Genomic DNA, 5,504 nt, shown 5'->3' with positions numbered 1-5,504 from the left:
AGGGTTGGAAAATTGTTTACACTTTTTTGCTATAAAACATTAGTACTTCTGCTCCAAACAATAGCATAGTCTAAAAACTAACATCTTTAACTTGGTTTCATTGGTCTCTGCAGTGTATTGTCATATGTAAAAGAACATCTTCAGATCTTGATATTCAAGTAAGAATGTGAGTGGTACACCAGGACTCTTGCAAATTGCTTAGATTTTTTTTTTTAAAGGATCCTTTCCACTTATATATTGCCTGTCAAAAGATTATCTATTGTGTGGGACTAAGAAAGTTAGGTGGAAGCTGGATTTCAAACTACAGAGCCCTGATTGACAAATATTTCATTTTTAGCTGGGTGGAATATTGACTAAGCAGCATATCTTCCATTCTTCAGTGTAACTGAAAACAAACTTTTTAGGCTGTTAAATCCCTGAGAATTTCCTAACTGGATTTAAGTACTGGAGCAAGATCCTGAGAGAAGCGACAGAATCAACTTTCTCAGGTTATCTTTTAAATGGGTCGAAGTGGTAAAGGTACTTGTTCCTCCTGAAGAGGAGGAAGACTAGGTACTTTCTAATTCTGGAAATTTCAAAAAAAAAAAAAAGATGCTAAAAGCAAAAAAGACAACAGTCTTAAAGTCAACATATTTCAACATATGGATGTCCAATATTTTGCACTGAAAAATTTATTAAAAGTCATTTACCAGGAAACTTGGCTATCATGACTGGAGATGGCCTGTGTTTAACAGTAAATTCTTCATATTTTACCATGAAATGTTTGTCTGTGGGTTTGTTATTTTTAACAAACCTATCCCTGACTACTCATTTTATTTCACATTTTAAAATAAACTTTGTAACCAAAAAAGCATATTTCTAAGATAAACAATTACAAAGCATTCCCATATATATTGTAGTATATGAAACAGACACTACTCTCATGGCATCAATAAGAATAAATGTGAACTAAGAAATCAGGCCCAATGCTCAGATCCAATGCTAACCTCTGCACTGCAGGGCACTAACAATCAGGAACCAGAAATACCCTTATTGCTTCATTTAATGCCTTTCATATATATTTAAAGCAAATATAAAGACTGGACACAGAAAATAGAAAAACGTTATAACAGAAGCAGCAAAATTTCAGTGGAGAGAGGAGTCTAGAACAGAAAATGTAACAAGAACAGAAAACTCACCTTGTAGTTGAACAATGCTTTTAAAACTGTGTTTCTCATACTAGTACCAGGAACAAATGTAATTTTTTAAACGACATCTAAGGATCTTCAATATCAAATTCTCTCACAATCCAATCAGTAACAACAGCACTGACATATACTTAGAACACATATGAAAGACCTGGCAATGTTCACAGGTGCCACTCTATTTATTTGAAATATGTGAGGATTTAAACTAGACAAAAACCAGACAAGGTAACACTCTAATATTAACCAGAAAAATGTACACAGTGCACATTTCTAAACCACTAGGTACAGCATGCAATTGTGAATTTTGTCTGAAACTAGAGCAAACAAGGCCCAAACCACCGCACATGTGCAGGGGAACCCAGGCACTAAGATGGGCACATTCAAAACCCTGTGATCTGTATGGAACCTGTTCAGCTTTGAACACTCTCCAAGAGGCCAAACTTCCTATATATTGGGCAAAAAGAGCAACATTCTGAAAATAAAACCAAACCCCTTAGCTCCTTAGACTAGCTCTGAAAATAGCTGATAAGTTTCACAACTGCTATACAAAGAATTCTTTTTGAGAATAACTGCATTCTGGGAATTTTTTTTAAATCAAGCTTATCAAAAAAAGTCACCCTCAGTAATCAAAAAACTGCTCCATATGCTTGAACTGTTTTTAGAAATATGCAGCAATACCATTTGAAACAGATATAACTATCTAAATATACAGAACAAAAATGTCATCATGTGAACAAAATTCTTTTCAAGAGGTACCTGAAACAAACAATTCAGAATAGAGCCATTCCTTAGGAAATGGAGTCTCCCAAGCATGGCTATTATCCATCTAATGGTATCTAGCACCATAAATTTTAATGCAGAAACATCTTGGGGTTCACCTACCTGGAACTTCTGATTATAGAGAAGACGACACTGAAGCTACAAAGGCAGGGGCTTGCCCAGAGCCATGCAGGCAACCCCAGATCTCCTGCTCCAAGTCGAGTGCTCCTTCTATTTCATCATGCTATGCTTTTAGTACACAATTCCAAACTTGTCTACACACTGACATCATCCAAGGAGCTTCAAAAAATGCTGATGCCTGTGTTCTATTCCAGATTTTTCATTTGGGGGATAGCCTGAGCTCTAAAATTTTTAAAAGACCCCTAGGTGATTCTAATATACCAACACATCTGGGAACGTGTCAGATAGAACTTATCAGATAAAAGAGATTCACTCCTGTAAGTTCCTGCCCTTTTTTTTTTTTAATCGATATAGTTAAATTAGTGGATATCATTTTTGGCTGCTTCCAATTGCTAACAACCTTTCACTAAGGCCTTCTAGTTTACTGTTTCTAATTTACCGTGGCTTTTAAAAAATCTGCTAACCAAACTTATTAAAACTGGATATAAAATAAAAGTAAATCTGTGCTGAATAAGAATCAGGTTTCTACATCTGCATACATTTTGGTATAGTTATTTTCGCCTCTTAGAAGCCTCTGTCAGGTACTTTGGCAATTTCTTATAAACAAATAAATGCTTATTAAACAACCCACCTACCCTACTTGTAGGTATTTTCCTAGGTAGGATACACGAAAATATATGTTCACACAAAGACCTGAACGTGAATGTTTATAACAGTTTCATTCATAATCACCAAAATCTGGAAATAATGCAAACATTCATCAACAGGGAAATGGGGGGAAAAAAAAAACTATTCCAATCACAGAATAAAATATCACTCAGAAATGAAAAGGAGCAAACTAAAATTACACCAAATGAAAGCAGCAGACAGAAAATGCTACATATTATGTGATTCCATTTATATGACACTCTGGAAAAGGCAAAACTATTGGGACAGAAATCGATCAATGTACCAAGGACTGCAGTTGGGAGGAGGGGACAGACTACAAGGGGTACAAGGGAATTTGGAGGGATGATGAAAATATTCTATATTGACTGTAGTGGTCATTATACAACTGGATACGTTTGTCAAAACTCAACATACTATATACTTAAAAGGGTGAATTTTTACTGGTTATAAATTAATGAATTTGATTTTAAAAATAAAAGAAGCCTCTCACATACTTCCAAGTTTTTGATGGTCCTCCAAATTTTATATTCCTATAGCTACAAGAATGTGTTTACATGTGTGTATGTACCTATATCTCTCCATATGCAAATATATGTACATATGTATATATAGTTATATATGTAAATAAAAAGACATTCTAGCACAGCTGCAAAAGGATAAATGAACCAACTTAAGAGGTAGTAAGTCGCCTGACATTAAAGGCATTCAAACATAGACTGGACAACCATTCCTTCTGATTCTGAGAATATACAAGAATATACAAGAATTTAAAATTTGAAGAATTTTAAAAATTGGAGGACCAAATTTTGTGCTTTATTTCAGCCACTTTCTTATTCGATATCCTCTAAAAGTACTTTGTACTTATGGTTTTCAAACTTCTTGCTCTTTTCTTGAAAACTGAAAAATTCAGTAATGTTTCCAGTTTTTCAATGTTTTAAAATGCATTTTCATAAATTTGATAGGCTATATCTACTTAACAAACAAAAATGTTCATTTTTCTCTATCATTCCTTTGAATCATTCTGCTGCCGTCTGCTAATCTGGAAATCACTTATTATGAAACTGTTTTTTCCAAGGATTATGACTGCTCTAAGCAATATTTATAAAGATCTTAGCCAAGTAGAATGACATACCAAAGCATGAACTCACAATAATCTAGTTTTTAAAATACTAAAAAGTTACAAAGATCATTATTAAATTTTTTCCCTGTCAAAGATTTGGAGCTATATGAACAACTGTGTCAGCACGGATACAAAGATGACACACTGAAAAAAAGACAACCAAAGAAAGACAACAGCATATTTTCAACAGTTTAAATTCATGGTGTGATAAAAGCAATGTCACACTTGCGGTGGACTGCTATCTGACTAAGTGAAAATTGTGTTCTTTTCAGTCATTTGTTTGCTACTCTTTATGTATGATAATATACAACCAGAACTTTTTGCAAATTATTTTGCCAATCTTTGGAGATTAATGGTTTTACTAAAATTTCCCTGAAATTAGAGCAACTACCTCTTAACTACTATATTTTGAAATATTATTCCATAAGACCTCCTTTATTTTATAGGAATAAAAAAAAAGAAAATCTACTCAATAGTCAATCAAAAGTCAAAAACTTCAAATAATGTTAGCATTCTACAACAATAATTTCAATTTTCACCATTAAAAATTTCATAATTGTAGTATACGTATTTGCAATGATATACTGACATTTCACATTTATCTATTTATGTAGTCCTTAAAACATATTATATCATGTTCGTAACAAACAGAAAAAGCAAAATATAACTCACCAGACTAAATCCCAGAAGATGTCACTGTACAATTTCCAATGAGTCCCAAGGGAACACAGGCATAATAATTTTTCTGCTCTACTCCAGATACTAAATATGAAATACAAAAATAAACCTTTAATTTAACAAGAAACACAACTTATAAAGCAATTACATCATTCTAACTGCAAAACAGGATGAAATTAGCAGGAAGTACTAATCCTAGGTACAAGTCATATAAGATAAGGACTAATTAATTAAAGTAATTTTGAGTTTATTCAGCTAAATTAAACCTCAAACATTTTATCACACTTGTTCCTCTGTGTTCTGTTGCTTAAACTCTACCTCGAGACTAAGAGTAGCTAATGAGGCCAAATGAATAAACAAGAAAACTTAGGGATTTAAATGTTGGTTGCACCACCCTAAGCCCTATTATGTATCCTATGAAAAAATAATGCTGAGGCTGTGGGTCAAAAGAACAGGTCTTAGCCCTGGCCTTGCTAAGAACTCTGCCTCTTGAACTTGCATAAACAGCAACCTTTAAAATGACAATAGCATCCTTCCCCTCGCATACAGTTGTTACTGGATCAAATGAGATGAGGCAGGTGAATGTGTTCTGCATGCTGCAAAGCCCTTTATGATGTGTGATGTTATTATTATGCATTTTTGGTGTCTACTCATTTTAGCCATAAAATAACAACAATAAAAAAGTCCTTCATAAGACTGCTCGGAGGCAAGTGACTAGAAAGCCCTTATAAAACATTATAAAAAAAAAAACAAACTTGAAAAAACTTCTTTAGAGTTATCACATTTCTTAACATTTCTAGCATCTCCTCTGTTCCTTCCCCTTCTACCTAGGAAGGTAAAGGTGGAAGAGAATCTATCTTTATGTCCTACCTCTCCAGTTAACTGGGTTAATTTCTTGAGACCAAGAAAACTCCTCAAAGTCCTTTCCACCTGTAAAGGTCTCTTTGGTT

General features: G+C 33.7%; 1 protein-coding gene across 2 annotated transcripts in view; it reads right to left on the bottom strand.

The window, feature by feature from the left end:
• CUNH5orf30 (chromosome unknown C5orf30 homolog) overlaps positions 1-5,504 on the bottom strand; it is a 16,321-nt gene that overhangs the window by 5,369 nt on the left and 5,448 nt on the right. For both annotated transcript variants that reach the window (XM_006913268.3, XM_015590296.2), the window contains exon 2: positions 4,549-4,638. The gene's annotated coding sequence lies outside the window, so the exon portion shown is untranslated. The remainder of the gene's footprint in view (positions 1-4,548; positions 4,639-5,504) is intronic.

Source organism: Pteropus alecto, unplaced genomic scaffold (assembly GCF_000325575.1).
Source record: "Pteropus alecto unplaced genomic scaffold, ASM32557v1 scaffold20, whole genome shotgun sequence".
NCBI classification, from domain to species: domain Eukaryota; kingdom Metazoa; phylum Chordata; class Mammalia; order Chiroptera; family Pteropodidae; genus Pteropus; species Pteropus alecto.
This window is presented reverse-complemented; position numbering and strand designations above follow the sequence as displayed.